The following is a 23,785-nucleotide window of genomic DNA, read 5'->3' as shown; positions in this document are numbered from 1 at the left end:
GTGGAATGGATCACAACTGTCACATTTTTACTACAGAGTCATAGTTCCTTAAGAACATGTGATTCAGTGTGCTGTACTTGAGCTCAGATCAGAGAATGACCAACCATAGTAGTATATGAAGACAAAAACGTCTCATTTTGCAGCAGTTGTCGGTCTGGGGCAGTAGCTATCTGTACGTCATACAACATGGCTGAAGGATCAAGTACGATTTGTGAGTATATATACAAGCAATTTTAGAATGATGCTCCTCTCAGTGTGATTATCTCTTTTTAATAAAGATTTAAGATATGATTTCATATAAATGACTAATGCAATAGGATCATCTTAGATAATTTTCTTTTAATTAGAAGGAATATGCTCCCCTTGGACAAGAGTTCCTCTGACCTATGATTGGTGAAGATTTTAGTTGTTGAGCAATAAACAGTTGCATTGCCAGTCACTTAATCTTAGTAGAAAAGGAAACTGATGCTTGGCTTTATAGAGGAGAACATTATTAGTACTAATACGCACTGCTTTCTACTGGTTCATTTTTTTCCAAAAATTGCTGTTCTCACCAGTTTCTGTGAGGCACTCAACTCGCTTGAGGGGGATTTTTCTGGCCTGAAGGTATGTAACATCAATTGGAAGGAGGTTGCTTTAAGTGAAGTCTTAAAATGTTATGCTGTGTGTCTGTAGGTTAGAAGAAGTTCCATTCCTCGTAACGTTCTCCCTATCCATTCATAAAGTTAAATTATTTTTTTGATGCAATACCTACTAAAAGGATTCTATTAAAAAGAATATATGTTGTTAAATGAAGCATGTTTTCCTAAAGCTATGCTGTAGGGAAGGTTCTGCTTTTGCAAATGTCAGCTCAGTAGCCATTGACCTGTTTTTCATATCTAAATATGACATGATTTATTCACAGGCTTTTTCAGCTAGAGCAAAAAGAGATTTGTCAGTATCAGCTGTAGTAATTCCTTTGCAAGATGAAATAAATATTAATGATATAGTAGTGGATCACACTGTTTCATACACTGATGCTATCACTGGGGCTGAAACGGTTGCGGAATTGTGGTTTTAACTGTTGTCTTAATGGTATATGAAAACAGTTATTATTAGCGTTTGCTGAGGTGATAACCAACACTTCTAGGAAAATATTATTTGTGAAAGTTATTTACTGCATCAGTACTGTAAAAGATATATATTTATTAAAAAGTTACAAAATGCCATGTTTCTTCAGGAAAACAAATTTTTGAAATAGACTACTGGAGGTAGGTAATGTAATTCTTCAGGGCTTTACAGTAAGTCATATCTTACAGTAGATAAGCTTTGACAACAATGTGAATGCACACTTTAATAAACAGTTCTTGTGTAAAGGAATGATTGGGTAATATAAGAAAATATCCCTGAAAGGCAAAGACCAGAACCCCAATGGATGGGGTAGTTGATAGCTGCATGTTCTATCAGCCTACGCATAAGATCCCTGCGGTAGTTTCACATATGCTTTAAGTGGATAGAGGTCAACCAAAAGAAGCATTTTCATCTCCTGAGCTGCTCACTTTTATTAACACAGACATTTTTGTATCTGCCTGCTGAACCAGATCAGGAAATTGGTTCACTGCTAGAACTAATCCAAGGAAAAAAGTGTTAGATGTCAGTTGAATTAATATGCTTCATCATGCAGATGTAAGTGTTCTACTGTTGGCATAGGGGACATGTGGGAATTCAGATGGAAGGTTTGCATTGCTCTTCAGTCAATTAACAGTTAAAACTGTTTTCTGAATGCGTATTTTAGTGATGGTCACCCTAAATACAGTCAGCATATGATGGATATGATCAGAGCATATGATTCTGCTCTGAACTGCTTGTACGTTAAGTTCATGCCTTTATGGCATTGCCTTCATTAAGATTCCGTGTGGTGTGCTGCATCCCTTCATCTAAAGCCTGTCGAAGGAGTGAGGTATTTATCTATTAGGTAAGCGTTGAGCTCTGATTTAGAATATCTAATAAAACCACTGTGCAAAGATGTTATTAAAAATAATCCATCTGAAATTTTGAGTCTCATTACCAAAACCACATGCATTTGCTGAGATAATTACATTTTCTGAACAGCCAAAAGCCGTATCATTTTTGCCAGTGTTGCATTAGTTTTCATATTTTTTCTTGATTCAGAGGAGTTGTAATAATGCCAGCTGCTTTCAGATATTATTGATCATAAATCCTTTATACATCAAAGGAAGAATAAGGAGCTCTCACAGACTACTAAAAATAATTTTTTTTATGTATACAAAGGCCTGCTACAGTAACTGAAGCTAGTGAAATAGATCAAAGAGTGACTTTTCTGTGCACATTTTCTGAGTATAGGAAAAACACAGGGGAGTGTTCTTATCACTTAGGTATTTAGCTAATCCTGTCAGAACAAACTAGCAGTATTGGATATTTAATAGTGTCAGCATGTGGCTTTTTAATCCGTCTCCTCAGTAAGTGCATAATAAAGCAACAGTATTTTGGTAATACTAAAATAATTTTAGATAATTTGTATTGACTTGGGGTGGTTATGTTCTGATAATCTGTGTGGATTTTTGCTATTCACTGAATTTCTCTACTGGAGCATTAATTTCAGTAGAATATGAGAGGAGTCAGAGGAAGAGTCAAATGAGGATTGGGAGGTAGACCAACTAAAGGTTGGTTTGCAGTGACTGTAGCACCTTTATATATGCATCATAAAAAAAAATAAATTGCATTTCTCAATTTCAGTCGGAGTTTTAATGTAGCAACTATTGAGAAGATAGTTTCTATAGTTAACTGAAAATTCTTGGTGATAAAACCAAAATTTAGTTCAAAATGCAGATTTATTTAGAAACTGACCCTTTCTGGTCACATTTTAAGGGGACTGTTTTCTGCTTGCAATTTTTAACTTTCACTATCATTAAGTAAGATTGGTATCCTACGGGACAATCAGATTTAGCCAAACAAAAACTTAATTTACATCCTGTGCAGAGCCCATGGGCCAGTCTTTTGCATAAAGACTGGGAGATTGAATTGCTTTCAGGAAAGGATAATATATGCTTGGAACTGTAATATGCATGAATAACATTTTCTTATTAAAAAAATTACATCCACTGACTGCTGTAAACTGATTCACAGAATAATAACCCCATAATTACTTTATTTTTTATGAGTTTATTTCTTAAAAAGAGTTTATAAGTATATGGATTGTAATCATCTTGAAATGCATAGTCATTAATACTCATTATTCTATAAATCACTTCTTTATGCCTTGCCTTTGCATTCATTAATGGATTAAGATTTACCCAAGTATTGTGAGATTTAGTTGATTGATATATTCAAATAGCAGATGCTGTGAATGTGCAAAAGAAGTCCTTTTGGCTAGAAATAGTAAAGGCAAAAAATTACATGATCCCTTTTTAAGTGTGATCTTACTCAGGGGAAATATTATTTTATAGTACTACCCACAGTCAAAATCAGTTTTAGAAGCCATGTAAATGCTCAGAAGACACGGTCCCTGTTTCAGCCAGCTGCTTGTGTTTTACTGGTTCAAACCAAATACCCCTTTAATTGAGTTTCTTACACTTTTCAGGCAAAGGCACAGTGATTTTTTGCTTTCTGATTATGCAGGTTCTCATCCTTAGGGGTGGCCCCAGGTGTGTTGTGACTGGGTCTGAGGTGCCAGGAGGCAATTAGCATCTGGAGAACTGTGTCCAGTTCTGGTCTCCCTGGTTCGAGGAGGACATGGAACTGGTGGAGAGGTTACAGCAAAGGGGTACAAAGATGATTAGGGGACTAGATCATCTCTCTTATGAAGAAAGGCTGAGGGACCTTGGTTCTCCAGTCTGGAAAAAAGACTGATGGGGGGATCTTGTCAATGCTTATAAATATTTAAAGGATGGGTGTCAAGAGGATGGGGCCAGGCTCTTTTCAGTGGTGCCCAGTGACAGGACAAGAGGTAATGGGCACACACTTGAACATGGGAAGCTCCATCTAAACATAAGGAGGAACTTCTTTCCTTTGAGGGTGGCAGAGCCCTGGAACAGGCTGCCCAGAGAGGAGTCTCCATCTCTGGAGACATTCAAAACCCGCCGGGACGCGTTCTGTGCAACCTGCTCTAGCTGAACCTGCTCTGGCAGGGGCATTGGATGATCTCCAGGGGTCCCTTCCAACCCCTACCATTCTGTGATTCTGTAATTAGCACCCAGCCTAAGCTGGGGTAGCCCTGAAGCTACTTCAATGGCCCACAACTGCCCACAATTTTCAGCAGCCCCCACACCAGTCAAGCACTGCAGGCATTCAGCAGTACTCTGTTCGCACTGCTGCCTCTGAAGAACCCACTGATATGATTCAGCTGCAGACTTGGCTGTGATAACTTTCATCTGCTGAGCCAAAACACATTAACAGCCAAAATGCAACTTTCAGAATTATAAGAAATTCAGGTCACTATTTGTATCTCATTGTTAAAGAACTTCTTGTTGACAAGGTTTAGCTCTGTCTTTGTAATAAATCCCTGCCATGGAAAATTTTTCATATGATGTATCAGTGTGTAGCATACACTGGCTGTTTTTAAAGGGTTCCAGAAAAGTTAACAGATTTTAATTTCTATAATGATTTGAATAATTAGAAGTCTAGATTGGGGGGGGGGGGGGAGTGTCATTTTGCAAAACAGATTTTGTAGTCAAACCTATATTAGAAGGCAAAATCCATGAATTGCACATTTCAAAAGAGATTAACTGACTGCCTTGGTTGCTTTCCAAGTGATTTTATTATTCTGGAGTGTCATATAGAAAATAGATGGTATGACATAGCATAAGTGTTCTGTAATAAGCCAAGTCAAGACAGTTCTGACCTTAGTAGCTGTGGAAACTATAAATACCTCGGTAGAAAACTCTTAATTGTCCAAAATTGTATGAGACTGAAAGACAAAATGGAAACTAAATTCCACTTAAAATGTAGGAAAACATCTTCTGGATTTACACCCATCTTCTCACTTTTACCAAAATAATATTTCACTTTTAATGTCATGTCGGGAAAACCTCCAGTTTCCTCAGGTCTCATAAAAAATTCCAGGATGAAAACCAGAACAAAATACTAAGCTGACGTGTGAGTAAATAGCCACAGGTGCTAATATGTGTCAAAAGGAGAATTCAAGCTCACTTCAAACTAAAAAAAATCAACTCTGCCGTAGGATATTATAGAGCGATTTTAATTGATGAGAGATGCTTAAAATTAATTAATTTGATATGCTCCTCTGCTCCTTCTTCCCTGGTGCTGCTTTTACTGCTGGGAAAAAGAGGGGTCTATTCAGTGTGACACCTGGAGACTTGCTGCCGTGCTTAGCAGTTTCCACGGCATCGCAGCCATAAATCTGATTGCCGTAGCATGGGGTAAAATAGGCTGATGCTGGGAGAATGTGGCCGAAGAGTTGCCACTGGACAGGGCATGTTTCCATTTTAGGAAGATTTTTTTTCTCAGACTTCTGAATCATGAGGTTCACACTTTCTCTAAAAGCAGCTTATTACTTACTGTCTTGAGTCCATAATTTATAGATATTATCTAACAGACACTCAGCATTCAATTTCATATGTAACTAACAATGTCATTTCAACTTCTATTATATTTCAACTTCTATTATATGTTTACATGTAAATTAGAAAAGCAATCTCACTTATTTACAGTATAATCTTTGGTTTTGGGCGCTACCGAAGAGTTCACAGCCAAAAACTCAAAGAGCAAGAAGGTAAGTTGAATTAATGAGAATGCCGGTAACAGCATTCCAGCCTCCTTTGGCTGCAAAATGAGTGGGATGGGAAATGACAAATGTGTGAACCTTCTTTTAAAGATATTTAGAGTGCTTTCTGCATTGGTGCATGGTAAACCTGGCGGTAACATTTTTTACAGTTTTGTAGTTAATTATAGGGATATGGGGCACGTTAAATTGCTGCCCACAACGGAACTGTTTGCTGGGGCGATTTCTGGTCAGTGTTCTACATTGATGAAGGAAGATACTGTTATTCATCACTCTGTTCCATGTGAGTCATGACAGTTTTCAAACATATGGTGATGGTGTACTTTGTGGCCCTTCAGCATGTAATAACAAGTGTAACACTGTGTAGGCAGTACATTTCACTTTCATGGCTAATTTATATATATCAGTTGTTCCCAGCTTTCTCCTAGTATTCATTGCGGCATGTTTCAGTTCCTGTTTACAGTTATATTATTTTCAATACATAGGGCTTGATAAACTACATATAACTGCACTATATATATCTTTGAAACAATTTCAATGTATTTCATCTTTCATTAAAACATAATTATTATTTTAAATATTAAGGAATAATTTTATGTTAGAATACGCAGATTCAAAATCTAATGTACCGCGTATGGCATGTTTCAGCAATTCCCCAGAACTGCCCCAGGAGACTGTTGTTAGCTGATGGAGTGAACTGCTTAGTGTAACCAAAACACCTCAAACAGTCCAGGTGTTTTAGTGATGCTGATGTTGCAGAGAACGGTGGTGGCACAGATTTTTTTCCTTGCAAGAAGTTACTACAAGCTCTGTTTTCTGTGAACTGTACTATGCCCAACTGGCCACCAAAGTCAAAGGTCAAGGAGTCCTGCTTTTACGTCCTGTCTTCAATGATTTGTTCTCTGAAGCAAAATGGTATCCTCAGAATATCTGTGATGATCTACATACTGATGAGGTAACTGCCTCTTCCTTAGCTAGCTTCTGCATAAATTATAACTAAATTGATTCTAGCCTTTTTGGCACAAGGAAAACCTTCAGAACATGATGTGATGCAGCAGTATCTGCCAAACTTGACAAATGAACAGCATCCCCTCACTGTTTTGGTTTTTTGTTGTTGTTGGTTGTTTGGTTTTTTTTATATACTGGTCTCTAAAACACCTATACACAGATGTAGGAGGAGTTCCTTTCTTCAGAAATAGAAACTAGCCCTGTAGGTGTCAAAGGTCTCCTTTCACATTCCCTAGTATAGGGGGTATGTTAAGTGTGGATGGGCTAGGTTACAGATGGACCCCGTGGATGTCCTGGGCAGAAGTATCACATGCAAGCCAGATCCTTGTGGTTGTCTAAATCACACAGGGAGCAGGGAATAGGATAGGACTGGGAAGGCACAAAGATGATTTAAAACCGTTCTCTCAACCCCTTGTCATCTGGGCTATCAGACTCTGTTATAGACCTTTTGGAGACTGTCCACAGATAGAGTTCTTCAAGAATATTTGCCCTCTTGTAACTGACAGACAAGCCTGTAGAGATAAAACACACCATCCATCCTGTAGGAGTGAGCTATGCAATCATCTCACTAATGTTTTAAGTCTAAGACTTGCTAGCAGCGATGTACATACCCTGTTTTCTTCTCTATCATTTTGAAGATACAGAAGTGAAGAGTTTGTCCATGGTATGTCTTTGAACTTAATACCTTTCAATGGGTTTCTCTGTGAACTGACAAGAAAATGTTTTAATTAAAGCAGATTTTAAAAGGCAGAGTTACAACAGAAAAGACAGGAATTACAACATCTGAAGCTGAAGCATAAACTTCACAGTACATACTTGCAGTGGGAGGAGGGAGGCACCAAGGAGAGAGAATTCACATCCAAACCCCTGGGAATAAGATCATCTCTCCTTATCCTGCATCTGCTCTATTTCCCAGGAGACAGGATAAGGAGCAAAATACCTAGCACAGGCAGTTCTGTTGCCTATTGATTTCTAGAGTGACTCTGCCCTTCTCAGCCCCACGTACTGTATGCCATCCATCTAGCCACAGGCTTACTCACAGAAGCCACTTTCTGTAGAGACATAATTGGTCATTGGCACAGAAACTACAGAAACAGTTGTCGCACAGCAGAAATGTTTCCATTCCCCTTTCCCTTGGGGCAAACTGTATTACCATTAATTCCCCAGTCCAGTGCAGCTGAGCACTGCCTCGGGTTGAATGCCCTCTTAACCAAGGCAAACTCCCAACAATGAAAAGCGGATGTAAAATGGCCTCCCATTAAAAATGAGAAATTCCAATCAAGCTTGGATGCCAAGTGAATTTGGTGTAATTCCATATGGAGTTTTAGTTGACAAGCAGAGAAAAGCATTTAACAGAAGAACTGAAAGGGGAATAAGGGATTGGCAATTACTGCGGCATGTGCAAAAAAGGAATACATCGTGTTAAAGGAAGGTTACTGATAAATCAATCATTTTCAATAGCGACCATGGCACAAACAATTGCAGCGCATTAGGCTTAAGAAAGATGAGGCAAATGGGAGCAGCGAAGGGCGAGCTGAATAATCATGGAGACATAGAATCTCTCTTAAAGAGATTAAGAGTTCAGTTTGTTTAGCCAAGCAAATTGATGGGAGGGGAAGAAGGGAGCGCAGAATCTCCTAGACAGGTGAGTGGAGGAAGAAAAATGTTACATTTGAGGACCTCCTTAGAAATGCAAACACATAGAGAAACGGGGCTAATCACTAGCAAGAGAAAAGAGCTGGAAAGAAATGGCACAATTTGGCACAATATCTATATATATATATTACCCTTGAGACTGAACGCTGGAGGAGTGAGGTTCTTGGGCAGGAAGGGCAAGATGCCTGCTTGGTTTTCAAGAGTTTGATAATTATTGTTTGGTAATTACTTTTAGAAAAAGACTAGAGGAGGTGGCTATCTGTAATGCCTTTTAGACTTTTGAGACTTAGTTCTCTTTCATCTGTAGGTGCAAATTTCTACTTGGGAAAGGTCACATGCAGGCATACACTGGCATTGTAATTTCTTGTGGTTAGCATATGCATGAGCTTTAATAAAAGGCAGCACCTGAAAAGTCACAACTTCCTTCTTTTATAAATGTATGTAGGAATCTTAGTTAGAATAAAGAGAATGCATCTTTTATATCTCCATGAGGAAGTACTAGTTTCCCTGGTGCCAAAACAAGTTTATGTTCCAGTCTGTGCCTCTGACAAATGTTGGTTGGAAAAAGGAATGCGTTTCTTACACTTTCAAAGACTCACTTCTCAAAAAAAAAAAAAAAGAAAAATCTCATACTGATTAATGCATTTATCCCAGATTTACACTGACGTGTGACTGAAATTAAAATCACAGCCCTCACAAGTGTTTTTTGTAGGGAAAAAGCATTTTTCATAGTGAAACTCTGGAGAATTTCATGAGAAAAAGGTACCTAAAAGTCTCCTTCACCATGGAAAAAACCCTGCACTCACTACCAAGATTATCAAGGTAAGAGTCTCACCTAATCTAATTGCAAGTAATCTGGCAGCAAAGCCTTATGAGTTAGCAAATCTGCATAAAGGAATGCTGACACACCATATAGGTAACAAACAGCTGGTGTTCGAAGAAAGGGAAGGGGATAATATAAGCAGTAATAAAGCAGGCACTTAGAAATCAGTAGAGATGATCCTTTTGTTCTCAGCTTTTAGCTAAGTGTTCCTGGGTTTGAACACAGACTGTCAAAGATTTTGTGTTTGGAAGAGTTTGTTCAGTTTGTGGAATAAACTTTTTTTGCTATCAATACTACGCCTTATCCCAATAGAAAGGGAGCACAGTCATAGTTGTCAAGTAAAGATACGGGAAGGTGAAGAGAAGTACTATATCACACACTGAATGTTCTTATACTAGTAGTGGCCAAGATTGTGATATTCCACTGGAGGATTTAATACACTGCTGCAATGGTTCAGTGACTGAGGTAGGTGAATACAGAAATAAATGTAACTTCCTGTGACTCATGTGCAGTGATTAATAATCCTCTTAACCTTGAATGAGCAACTGAAACCCCAGGAGAGAATAAACTCACTGAAAAGGGAGAGTACAGAGGAAGAAAAGAGGAGCGTAAATGAAACGCTATCTTTCTTCATGTATAAGCACTAAAAGTCATGCAGAGTGAATATGGAGAAGAGACTCCTTCCAAGCTAGAAAGGTGCTGGTAGCCAACCATCAGCTGACTACAGAACATGGAAGCAAGTAAGGAAGAAATCTGCTTCTCTTTCAATGAAATGTGAGGTGCGGCAGAAGCGAAGAAGGAACAGAAAGTGCTGGTTGAGCAGAGTAAGTATGTACTGGCGTCAGCATTCCCTTGTAGAGGTGGGGACATACTCTTTGAATGCAGGGAGTAAAGATACAAGTCTAATTACCGTCATAAGCTCTCCTCTGCAAACTCTTAATCTGTTGGCGATTCTGATGCTTAAAAGTAGGATCTTGGAAAATACTGAAAGTGTCTGTAAATTCATACTGCATAGAGTATTATCATTCGTCAATGGGTGCAATTCTTAGCTCCTTGATGACTTACTACTTCAAAGATTACAGTGGAAATTGGGATAGATTGTTGTTTTGCTGAAATTGTCGAGTATTTTTCTTTGTGTTCACATTAATATTGACACGCAAATTCTCTAATAGTTTCTAGCTTTCAAGTAGTTACTTTAACTGTATTACCTGAGGTTTTTAACTCTGTTTTTCATAATAGAACTGTTTTAAAGCTAATTTAATGGGCATCTTAAAACCGTTCAATATCTTTTGGGCTTTAACAATAGCACTGCTCTGCAATAGCTGGGAGATGAAAAGAATTCTGTTTAATAAAGTGTTAATGTCCAGCGCAAGCATCCCGCTCTGTTTAAAAAAAGCAACAGAAATTAACTAATGAAATGGCCTGTTAAGAGTTGAATTAACACTGCATGCTTTATTTCCTTGTTATTTCTCTGTGGATAGAAAACAGCAGGGAAAATGACCCTGCCTTTCATTTATTATGGCTTTCTAGAAATCCTAGAAATCTAGAAATCCTAGACTCTGAAAAAGGAGAATTCACTTGCATGTAAATAAGGCTTATTGACTTGGGGAGCAGGATCATGCTCACTATTTATTTTACTTAGTACTTTAATGCCATACCCAACAGTGGGTTCCCGATGGTATGTTCAGGCATCTTGACTATGACAATGAGTCATGTCAAACAAAATACAGACCTTTTACTCCAAAGTGCCTGAACTCCCTGATAACAATGTAGCTCTGCATACAGTAATTGCACATACGCACAAAGGAGTTAGGCTAAAACTGTGTCTGGGACTGTGTACTTGACACTTCTGACTCTTGAGCACTGATTTTTATGCTTCCTCTTTTCCATAAAGATGTTCTTGTAGGAAATAGAAACTAAAAGCATATGCAACTGTCAAGTGATTGTGATGAAAAGCCAGACAGGTTGCTGAATCTGGCCTTTCAATATTTATTATTGCCAGGATGCTTTTAAACAGCACTTTAGCAGCAGCTGAAATTATTCCAATGTACCGCTTTATTGTAGCCCATATTTATAAAATGAAGTCATAGATTTTATAGACTGCAGGATTAGATTTAAAAAACTTTTGTCTCTTTTGGAGGAAAATACTTTAAGCCAGGAGGATAAATTTTTTAAGTAACAATGGTAAAATAAAATGACCCACGTTTCTTACATGAAGTGAACCTGAATTTCTTTATAGAGCCTTGCTCTATATGTGCATGTCAGTCAAATCGGATCCTAGTTTGCTGCGTGTATTTCTCACACTGTTGCACCTCAAAACTAAGAGCTTTGTGCTGCATTAATAGAACTGTTTGCTTTTTTCTCTCCCACTGTGAATTACAAACCTCCCTCTCTCTTCTGGGAGAGGAGGGAAATGGGTATATTGAGAATAAAGAATCCAGCATTGTAAATAATGTGTTTTGGGGTTTTGTTTTAAATATCCACTCAGATGTCTGCAGAAAACCACGGTCACCTTGTTGGTGGCAGACAAAGAATATTCTAGAGACAGCATGTCTAGATGACTTCAGCCTAAAAGCAGGGCATACAGCATAACTAGTTCCCTAAGAGAAGATGGAAATCTGGGCAGTAAACAGTTTTTACTGCTAGATGAACTTGGGTAATTCTTATGTAGATGGGACAGGAAAAACAAGATCCAAACGGAGAGCAACTCTTATGATATTTCAAGTCGGGCAGAAGCTGGAAGAAGCAGCACGCTCACCAAGTCTCTTCTGTGTCTATCTTCTGCTGTGTGCCATAAACAGAGGGGAGTAATACTGCACTTCAGTTCCATTGAGCTCATCAACCTTCCTGCAGGAGGGAGCTTATAGTGTGTGCTGCTTATGTGGGAAATTGCCAGCATGCATATACTTGATTAGCCAGCGTATTATGAATCAGGGTCATAGCTGGAGTAGTTGCTTTGTTCAGAGATGCTCAGATCCCTCGGGTAAGCAGCTAATTGCAGGAAATCTTTTAAAGCAAATGTGTGATAGGAAGAAAGCAATGAATATTGTTTAGTCAAAAGACAGGAGTGGTTCCTTTGAATCAGTTCTCTTGCATAACTATGTAATTAGGGCATGTCCTATTTTTAATTAAATCTCTTGCATATTCATGAAAATACTCTGAACCTGTGGACCAATTGGCACAACTCTTATTTTTAAAATGTAGTTTGTATAAAGGAATGCCCTTCAATCTTTTTTTTCCCTTTCATATTACTGTGCAAACACATATTTCACCTTATTATACATAGTTATCCTGTATTGCCTGTCAAAACTAAAATATTATGGTAAACTATTGATACAAAATTCCCAGGGAAATGTTTTAAATGGAGAACACAAGAAGCTGCTGCTCTGAAATACTAGTATCACAATTGTTTTTTGTTGGACAGCTTGACCTGTGTAAGTTATCAATCTGTGAGTGGTATTCAGAAAGTACACTTCAGTTCCTCAGCTTTTCAAATACAACAGCGACTCTGTATTTGCAGTCTGCTGACAATCCATGCTCCCCGAACTTTGTTTTGTTTCTTGTGGGCTCCTGTGACTCTTCCTGTTCTTCTGCCTCTTTAACAGCAGCATTAGCTTTGATTCCTCTTCCGTCTTCCTGCTTCTTTTTGGGAGTCTTGCTTTCTTACCTGACTCTTGTTCTCACGTCTGCCATTTTGTAGGCTTGCTCAATGTTGTGTGTGAGGGCAAACAGATGTAAGCTCTGCTTTCCTTGTGTGTTTTAGATACTGGCATTTAGGTGAGGCTGCGCATTTTGATTTACCACTATACCTCCATGTGTTTCCATTAGCTTATGAGTCATACCCTATATGTACTGCAGGAGTTACACAGGCAGTTGGACTAGATGGTTGTTGTAGGTCCCTTCCAACGTACATTGGAACCACTCCATTCCATTTCATTCCTATTCGGAGGTCAGATGGTAATGCACCATAATATTCTGCCCAGACATTAATAATTCTTTCATAAAGTTAGTCTGTAACTGATCCCTGATCATTTCCAATGTGCATTTTACTGCTTTGCTATATTTAACTGTTTTTTCATCTGAGACTTCAGTTCCTTCCATCTTTCAATTCTGGACTTGACTTCTACCTAGCAGAACATGAAGCAACATGAAGAAAATACTCTGACCGTTCCTTCTTCTCTAGCGAGAGTGGGAATGAAATTTGAAGCTGCAAAGAAATAGTTCTTGTGACAAGTGCCACCGAGTTCTCATGGAAGTCTTATTTTTTATGTGTAACCCTGTAGAAGAGCAGGGATCTTTCACTTGGTTCAATATTGAACAAAGATAAGCGTGCTGAAATATATTAAGATCACATAATTAGCCCTAAGGGGGGGTCCAGCCTTCACCACAGAATTTGCACTTCAGCCGCAGATTCCCCAGTGTGAGCTGCACCGTGAGCTGGCTGTGTGCTGCGGAGCTCTTCGTGTGCCATTGTCCCAGAGGCGCTCAGCTGTCACGGCAGCATCAGCTCTACAGAAGCAAAACCCAAAACTTCTTTCCAGGACGCTCGGTACCGCCACCATGAAGAGCACCTGCGGTGGTGCCCCGCTCTGGAGCGAAATCATCTCAGCGTCAGAGGCTGCCCTGAGGAAATGCCGGGTTTTGCTCCCCACTGACTCACGCCTCGGCCAGACGACGCCTCGGCGAGGTGCAGCATAGCCGCCACCCGCCTCCGCCGGGGCTGTCAGGATAGGCCCTCGCCCCCGAACCCTGGGGGCCTTCATCAGCATCCTCCTCGCCCTCACGGCGGCGACAGACGGGTGTTGCGCTGAGGGCGCGGCGGGGAGGCCATTGCGCTCGCGCTCCCCTCGCGACCCGCCGCCTGCTCCCGCTCCCCTCCGCGGGGGAGAGATGACGTCATGGATTGGGAGGGGGGCGCGGTGGGAAAGAAGGGCGCGCGGGGGCCTGTGGGAGAAGAAGGGGGAGCCGCCATGTTGGGCGGGGCGGCGGGCAGGAGGGGAGCCGGGGGCGGGCGCAGGGGCGGTGGCGGCAGCAGCAGCCGCAGCAGCCGGGGCGGCGGAGGCGGCGGCGGCTGCCTGCAGCTGTCAGCGCCCGCTCCTTCGGGGCCGGGCCGTGCGCCGATCGCCGCGCCTGTCAGGCTGGGCCTGTCAGCGCCTTGAAGGAAGCACTGTGAGGGTATCGTGGTGCCGACCCGCTTCCTTCCTTCCCTCTCTTCGGTCCTCCCCAGCCCCCCCAAAACCCTTTTCCTTCCTCCCTTCCGCCCGCCCACCGCTGACATCCTCCTCCGGTCGCCTCCCCCCCCCCGCCCCGGGCTGCGCGGCCCCCGCCGCCTCAGCGAGCGCTGCGCACATCGCCCGAGCCTGCAGCACCGAGCGGTGAGCCGGGGGGGCTGCCCGCGCCCGGGGAGCGGCAGCGAGAGGGAGGGAGTGAGAAGGGGGGTGAGGGGTTGTGGGGGGAGAAGGTTGTTTAGTTTTTTGTGCCCTTTTTATCTGCCGTTACGCAAACAACAAAAGGCTGCGCTGGCCGGCTGGTCCCTCCGCAGCGCCGCTGACAGCCAGCCCCTTCGGTGGGGTGGGGTTTTTTTTTTGGGGGGGGGGGGGGGGGGGGGCGACGAGGACACACGCGAGGTTGTTTTTCGGTGTGTTTTGTGTAAATTTCTATCAGTTACGGTCACCGGGAGGGTGGGAGAGGAAGCCTCCACCACCACCACCACCCGCGGCGGGGATGGGGCATCGGCTTGGCTTTGTCCCCTTCTCCTCTCGGTGCTGCGGCGGGGCCGGGCGCCGCCCAGGGAGGGAGCCCGGGCAGAGGCGAGTGAGGGCGGCTGCCGGCCTCCTCCCCCCGCCCCCGCCCTCCGCGGCGATCAGCTCGGCTCCGGGGGGCTGCGGCGCCTGGGTTTGACTTCTTAGTACTTAGCTGAGGTGGCTTGTTCTTGCTGCTAATTCGTAAATGGGGAAAGATGAAGCGGGGGCAGCGCTTTCTTGGGTTTTGTAAATAGTGACCGGATTTATGTATTGTAGGTCACCCACCATGCTGTAGTCGGAGGCGATTCGTAGACTTAGGTCTTGGCCAGATTTCTGTGCTTCTAAAATAAGGAAAACGTTGATTAGGAACATGCTATTCTAGCAAAATGACGTGAATACATCACTGACTTAATTGATAACTGTATCTTTTAGGGCAGAGATTAATTAGAAAGACACTTTAATATCTTACTCATTCTGGCTTCGTGTTTCTGAAATTTTTAGGTAACAAGATGCCCGATTTGTTGATTTTGTGATTACTTGTCTGTAATCACAAGATGGAACTTCTTGACTCCTTATTGAATTTTGTGTTCTAAGCATATTGAAGCATATTTTAATGTCCAAAGTGGCATCACCTAATGTAATGTTACCGCCTGGCTTTTTGAAGGCTACTAAATCAATGGTGGTGCTCTTACTCTTCCCCCCCCCCCGTTAATGGTTTCCATTAGTGTATATGATTTAAATGTAGCTGTATATGATTTAAATGTAGCTGTATATGATTTAAATGTAGCAGCAGTGCTTAAGTACTGCTCGTGCAATCAGAATACAGAATCAGAAAATAAAAACAGCTAGAAAAAAGTGGAAGTTTGTTTTTATAGTTTGCTTGGAACAGCAAAATGGTGAACAAATATTATTCATGATATAAAATACTTTCACAATTATACATAAAAATACATAAAATGAAGACTACTAAAATGTAATTTTAGTGTTCTTGCAGTGGGCAGAAGGTTTAGTAACAATTACTCTGGGAAGTAATTGTCTCTTTCACTTCCACTTTTGTATTTGCACTTCACTTAAATAGGAAACTTAGGCCCAAAGGGTGCGCAATGGAAGCTAAAAAGGAACCTTCAAGATTTAGACAGTTTAGCATTTTAATTAAAAAAAAAAAATCAAACCAACAACAAAAAACAACCGAACAAAAAACCCAAACAAAACTAAAACCACCACCTTTTTGAATGCACCAAACTGTTTTGGAAAAAAGCTTTATTTTAATTGATGATGAATGCCAAAGCTTCAGCGAAACATGATACAGGATATTACAGCCCTAGGATTATAGATACAATTGAAAGTAACATATTCAGCATTTACTGTCAGCAGAGAGAAAGCTGATCCATCTGGTGATTGTGAGCAGAAGACCTTTTATATTGTAAGTCACTTGAACAATTATTTTTGTGAACACATGGTTTAAGAGGACCTTTTTGTGAAATTACAACAGATGTGGGGAACTCCAGCAGTTCCATTAGATATGTATTTTATATAATATAGAACCGTATGAGTAAATGCAGGGAATTTAAATTGTCAGTTCCTGAAACTCGCACAACAATGCAGTATCACTTCTGCATCATGTTGCAGTTAAAGTTTGGCAGCCTTTCTGTTTCTGAAGGATGATGATGGAACTGGACAATTCCAGTAATCAGAAATTCTAACAGCAATTTGAGCTTATATTCCCTTCACTTTTTAACTAAGGAAAGCATGCTATCATATGTAATTAAAAAAGAGAATAAAGTTAACCTCCAAACGTCTCGTGAAATAGCCTCATTTACTGTTTGTCAAATTACTATGATATACTAACCGTGCCGTGTTAACGGAAACTGATTTTTAAAAAGGCCTGTGTTTGACAAAAGAAGAATTGCATACAAAATTGTTAATTAAGTTTGCAGGAGTCTGGAACATGATCTTTTGAACGTTTTTGACACACAAGTATCAAAATGATAACACACACTTAAGTCATTTAAGAGCAATTGCTACTTCCTGTGTTTATGAAGAATTTACTGTGATAAGGTCAGAAAACCCTCACTTGCATGCTACTCTTATGCAGTATACATACCTCTCTGTACATGTATATATGTGTATCTATTTGTGGATGCACACATAACCTGCATATGTCTCTTATTTAATTGGGAGGTTGGGGAAATATTGCAGCCTCATATTCAGGTATGAGTCCATTTAACGCAGCTTCTGTTTCTCGTGAGACATGGGCTTGTGCAGTTTCTTTCATCTCTTCCTCTGTTTAGCTTCTGTGGCAGACGTGCAGTTGGATTTATTCTGTGATTAATAGCATGTCTTCAGATGCGTAGCTTGTGACTATTTTAAACTTAATTCAGTGTACAAATACTTGTTAACATATTTTTGTAAGAGGAGTGGAAAATAAGGAAATCTGGGTAAATTCATAAATAAGCAAAATATACTTCTGTATTTAATGTTGAAGAGCATAGTAGCAGATAGTGATGGGGACAAGCATGCTAGATCTAGTTAAATAAAAACCTCTCGTAGTCTGTCTGCCTCCAGGGTGTTGTTCAGTATGACACAACTGTCGTAAAAATGGACCAATTCCATGATCGTTGCAATGAAGTCACTAATCACGGGCTTTTCTCTTAAACCAGCCTGTATAAGACATTGTGGTTCCCACGTATTTTTAAATTGTTTTATACTAACACTGTGTTTACCTTGTCCAAAGTTTAGAAAAATGTTTCTTTTCAATGTTAACTCTCAATTTCCTTAAAACAAAATTATGACACAAATAAAGTCTAATAGATACTTTGTGGTAACCAAGTACCAGTCAAAGACAGATTGTTCATTCTAAAAAGAAACGTTTTTAACTTCAAAATTGAACTGATTATAATAGTTATATCCTGAGTCATAGTTGGCTTCAGGTATTTTTGAAATATTAAGGCTTTCCCAGTAATTTCTTTAGTGAAACATTTTCCTTTCTGAAAGCAGGCTGTAGAAATAAGTGTGGTTCCTTTGAAAAATTACTTAATCAATAAATGCCTGACCAGAAAAAAGATGCACTTTTGCTGGCTTAGATTTGCTGAGATGCTTTTGTTGCCTTCATTTTATGGGATTTAAATCGGGCACTTTGTTAGAGGGTCAGAGCCAGAATTACAGACGCTCTCAGTGATAAAGGAATTATTTCCATAGGGTTCTGTGTGAGGTGCTTTGCAGGCATCTGGCATAAGATGGCATTACAGTTGGGGTGGTTTTTTTGTATGCTAGTCAGTTAATATATTTTTAATAATGACAGGCCATAGCAAGTAGGCAAGCATAGGACTGAGGATGTATGCTTCCAGTGCCCATAATATATTTGGGAATGTGAAAAAAGGAGTTGTTCTCAGAGAACAAATACTAAAGCACAATTAACACTAGATATGCTAATTTCTTATAATGTTAATAAAATTAATTTCTGATAGTTGTCAGTTTCTTTGGATTCAGTCAGCTAAGAAAACAGATGCAAGTAATAGTATCTGTGTGTTGATTTAATCACTGTTTGTTTCTTTGAATCCAGCTTATCTCCCATGGACTCTACTATTTAACTCTTTTTAGTGCAATCAGAAACAATCTTTACTCTGGAAGCTGTGTTTTGACATGTATGTAGAATTAAATTGAATTTATTTTGTCAAATAATTATTGTTGGTCATCTGTCTTGCTCAAAGTTAGGAAGCATGGGATCGTGTAATCTTCTATTCCAAATATGCTTTCCCTCTGTTGTCTGCTTAAATGTACAGATTTCTTACATGGTTTCTCAATATCAAGTCTTGCTTACAGGTAAAAGCAATAAAATATATTTTGTGGGTAGACTTAAAAGTGAGCAGTTACCTATTTTGGTTCTTTTGTAAATATCTGACATAAAACCCATTCATCCTATTAAGATTTGTTTCTGGGGTTATATCAGAACTACAGCTGATTTTATTAAATTTCAAAGTGAATAGAGCGAAGGATGTAACCAGTCTAGTCAATAGTACTGGCTTCCTTACGTATCAGTAGCGTTGGGCTGATGGCTAATTGTACTCTACTTTCTATGTGATGTACCCCAGCAAACTATTTAAAAAGTTAATGTTGTATTAATTAACATTCAGAAGGTCAAGAAATGCGTGACGTAAAGCTGAACTTTTTGGTACTACTTAAAAATTTGTACCTAAAAATCAGTCTTTTTAAAGGACAGTACTTACATTTTGTGGAATTATCAGGTAACTGTATATCTTAATTCTTACTAATTTGCATTACGTACAAGCACTGATGTTATATTCATAAACTGTTTCTTAAATCCTATGTTGCTATCCCTTTTGGCAGCATATTACTACTAATATTTTATAGTGTTCTAATATTGTGCTTTGTCTGGAGAGACCACAAGTAGTTAAATATTAACAAAAAATTAAGATTACTTGCAATGTGCTGCTATTTGTGTGTGTATGCACCATTCCACAGTGTAGAAGGTGGTGGGTTTAAACTTCTAAAGGGATTGCAGTAACTGCATTCCTGCAATGTATCTTGAGTTTACTCCTTCCAGCTGACAGTAGATGAATGATTGGCAAAGCATTACGGACTGGCAGGGGAGAAGGGGGGTTCTGTGTTGCGGGTGGGTTTGCCTCCCCCCCTTCCGCCCCCCGGCCCCTGAATAGAATGTTGTGTTTAAGATTAAGTGCTTTTATGGTTGCTTCTTTATTAAACAACATCAGGCTGAATAGTGTAGGAAAGCCACAGCTCTGTTTTTCTCTTCCGTTTTGAGCAGCATCCAATTCAGGTAGACTGGTGTTACTCCCTCATCTTCACCACAAGTGGATTTTACTATACCCTCCTCACCTTTAACATTTCATTTGTTCGTGTGCTTAAACTGGATGTTCCTCCCTACACCCCCCAGATCATATTTAGTGTGTGTTGAGAGGGAGAAGGGCTGGTTAAAAAAGTGGGATTCCTCCCCCTACCACCTCAGTGTAGGGGGTGGCTGTGTGTAGACAGATTACTACAACCAGTGGGATGGTAATCTGTGAGGATATAGGGGAGGTTACAGGTTTGAGATAGGAGAATAGCAACCTCCTAAAATGTTTCTGCTGGCAGAATAGTAATATATAATCAATGTCGAAGGATGTAGTTGAACTTGTCAGTCTCAGTGCTGGTTTATATAGTTCCACACTCCGGTTGCTTGTTCCATGTCCTTATTCTGTTAACACAGTTTGATGCAAGGCAGCATCATAAAATAGGTGTATTTTGGCTGTGTTCGTGTCCTGGACCTTTTCCTTTTCTCTCCCCACACTTCTGACTGAAAAATAATCCAGTAAAAGGTGCAGATCCGTAGTTTGATTTATGATGGACAAGAGTGCTGTGCTGGCATGATGGAGGATGTGAATGGAATGTATGGCTGCACGAGGAGCATTGCTTATTATCTCTGACCATAGCCTTAGTGAGTGAACGCCCATGGTCTTGTGTTTGCAGGAAGCCAGAACAGATGATTTGATGGACATTTCTGTCTCTAAGTTCCTCTGTACATAGAAGGCAATAATGTGTAGAAGGTACAAGAATGCATTATTGTTTCTATTTGCCATTTCCTTGGATGTAGCCCATTTACATTCAGTATAACGAATATTGCTGTATTCAGTATTACAGAGCTGGCAGATCTTCAAGGATGCTTTCCATAGAACACAAGAGCTCTTGATCCCCAGGTGTGAGAAACCAGACAAGGAAGGCAAGAGACCAGCATGGCTGAGTTGAGACCTGCTGGTCAAACTGAAGGGCAAGAAGGACGCGCACAGGCAGTGGAAGCAGGGACAGGTATCCTGGGAAGACTATAGGGACACTGCCTGGTTGTGAAAGTGAACTCCCCATGATGAGCAAGACTGACAAACTGGTAACAATGGACAAGGAGAAGGCTGAGGTACTCAATAACAATTTTTTTGCCTCAGTCTTCGCTGGCAACCTTCCCACACCTCTTGAGTGGATAGACCACAGGGCGGGGACTGGAGAAGCAAAGTCCCTCCCACCATAAGAGAAGATCAGGTTCATGACCAGTGAGGAACCTGAACATACAGAATTCTATGGGACCTGACAAGATGCGTCCCAGAGTACTGAGGGAATTGGCTGATGTAGTTGCCAAGCCACTCTCCATGATGTTTGAAAAGTTACGGCAGTCAGGTGAAGTCCATGGTGACTAGAAAAAGGGAAACATTGCATCCATTTTTAGAAAGGAGGATCCTGGGAACTACTGACCTGTCAGCCTCACCTTTGTGCCTAGGAAGATCATAGAACAGATGCTCCTAGAACCTATGCTAGGGCACATGGAGGACAGGGAGGTGATTCGAGACAGGCAGCAGAGCTTCACCAAGGGCAGGTATCTTCATCAGTGTCACGGACAGCATGATCAGCTGCACTCCCAGCAAGTTTGTGAATGACACCAAGCTGAGTGATGTGGTTGACGTGCCTGAGGGATGGAATGCCATCCAGGTGGACCTTGGACAAGCTTGAGAAGTTAGCTCATGTGAACATCATGAGGTTCAACACGGCCAAGTGCAGCATCCTGCACCTGAGTCGGGGAAACCCCCAGAATCAATACAGGCTGGGGGATGAAGGGATTGAGAGCAGCCCTGCCGAGAAGGACTTGGGGGTACTGGTGGATGAAAAGCTGGACATGAGCCAGCAATGTGCGTTCGCAGCCCAGAAGGCCAGCTGTATCCTGGGCTGTATCAAAAGAAGTGTGGCCAGCAGGTCGAGGGAGGTGATTCTGCCCCTCTACTCTGCTCTGGTGAGACCCCACCTGGAGCACTGCGTCCAGCTCTGGAGCTGTCAGCACAGAAAAGCCATGGACCTGTTGGAGGGGGTCCAGAGGAGGGGCCACAAAGATGATGAGAAGGCTGGAGCACCTCTTCTGTGAGGACAGGCTGAGAGAGTTGGGGTTGTTCAGCCTGGAGAAGAGAAGGCTCTGGGGAGACCTTATAAGCAGCCTTTCAGTACTTAAAGGGGGTTTATAAAAAAGACGGGGACAAACTTTTTATCAGGGCCTGTTGTGATAGGACAAGGGGTAGTGGCTTTAAACTAAAAGGGGGTAGATTTAGACTAGATATAAGGAAGAAATTGTTTACCATGAGGGTGGTGAAACACTGGAAGAGGTTGCCCAGAGAGGTGGTAGACGTGCCATCCCTGGAACCATTCAAGGTCAGGTTGGAGGGGACTCTGGGCAGCCTGATCTAGTTGAAGATGTCCCTGTTTATTGCAGGGGGGTTGGACTAGAGGACCTTTAAAGGTCCTTTCCAACCCAAATTATTCTGTGATTCTCTGATCTTCGCAGCATCTCCACCCAGACGCCCCCGGGGTTTGAGCTGAGGTGAGCCACTGAAGTGGTGATGACCTTTAAAGGTCCTTTCCAACCCAATCTATTCTATGATGTGATAAAACTTTTCTGAGGGGTTCTGGTCTGGGATGATTCTGAAACACAGGATGCTGGTGCTTGGGTGGGTATTCCTGGGGGGTGAAGAGATCATGCAGAGATGACAGGTAAGATTTTGTTGCGGTCCTGATAGATGTCTTAGCCAGATGTCCTAATTTTTGAAGGATTTCTTATCTATCCTGTATCTTTTGAAAAGGCAAGAGGAACCACAGGATGACTTTGACTCGTCGTCCCAGTAATTTGCCATTGCTTAATTACATCTCCTTTCCGTTGTTCAGAAAAGAGGTAAAGGCAGATTAATGATTCAGTTACTCTCCTTTTAAGTCTTTCTTATTCAGTTGGTATCAATTTCTCTCACAGTACTTTTAAGTTAAAATTATACGCTGCGTTTTGATTTTAGAGCACACTTAAAATACTGATCTTAGAGTACTCATTTAACTTCAGAAAAAATTTCTTAATTTGGAGTTTGTGCAGAATGCAGGTAGAGAGCGAAGATGCACAGCGTATTTTTGAAAGCAACAGCCGGTGGGGTTTGAATTACAGAGCCTGCTTGTAGTTTGTGTGGCCATTGAATCTAGATCCCCACCCAATTGTTATGTTAGCAAATGGCCTGTCTGATTTTATTAATTTTTTTCTCCACCCCACTCCCCTCCCCCAGTCTGGCTGCGCATGGAGAAATACTTGAAAGTGCATGATACGTTGCTTTTAGTGACACAGTTGTTTTAGGAAGTGACTGTTCTGCCGTCCTCAGGACTGGGGTGCTTTCAAAACGGACTTATCCAAACGACATGGTTTAAAAAATAATATTAAAAATGTTTCTTTCTATTTCTTTTGTGTCTATTTTCCAGTTAATGTGTGTTCTTGTTCTGTGTCACTCCACCAGAAGAGTAGTGTAGTGCAGCAGGATGGTGGGAACTGTCACGCTAGTGTTGTTACCACAGCCAGTATTTCAGGAGTTCCAAAAGAGAACCCAGTGCCCCAGCACTAAGATAAGTTAAGAATGTGAAAGATCACTGAGAGGAGGCTAAAAATATGGTTCGATCCTCAGGTGAGACTGCACAGAATATTAAGGGGACAGTGTCAGATGCTGGTTAGGGTCTGGTGTACTGCTCCGTACTTCCTGGGCCCAGTAGAGTTCAAGATGGTCTGAGTAAAACCTGCAGATTATGGAGTACTTAAGAAGGAAACTATTCCCAACCTTACAACAAAATCAGCTCTTTACTGTTGTAAGTAAGAAACAGTGAATGATACAAGGTTGTTTTTCTGGACTGCCTCTGGACCATTGCATCATTTGCTTTCTATGAAATGAAATTTGCAACGTGTAAAAAAGAATTAGTCTGATAACTGGTGATTGCCATTGAAAGCATAAATTTTTGATGTAA

General features: G+C 41.0%; 1 protein-coding gene across 3 annotated transcripts in view; it reads left to right on the top strand.

The window, feature by feature from the left end:
- The first annotated feature begins 14,176 nt into the window (after positions 1–14,176).
- KLC1 (kinesin light chain 1) overlaps positions 14,177–23,785 on the top strand; it is a 48,357-nt gene continuing 38,748 nt past the window's right edge. The window contains exon 1 of one of the 3 annotated variants that reach the window (XM_074583870.1): positions 14,177–14,602. The gene's annotated coding sequence lies outside the window, so the exon portion shown is untranslated. The remainder of the gene's footprint in view (positions 14,603–23,785) is intronic. The other 2 variants (XM_074583868.1, XM_074583869.1) reach the window with 2 other exon arrangements.

The sequence above is a fragment of the Larus michahellis genome, chromosome 4, assembly GCF_964199755.1.
Source record: "Larus michahellis chromosome 4, bLarMic1.1, whole genome shotgun sequence".
NCBI lineage: Eukaryota > Metazoa > Chordata > Aves > Charadriiformes > Laridae > Larus > Larus michahellis.
This window is presented reverse-complemented; position numbering and strand designations above follow the sequence as displayed.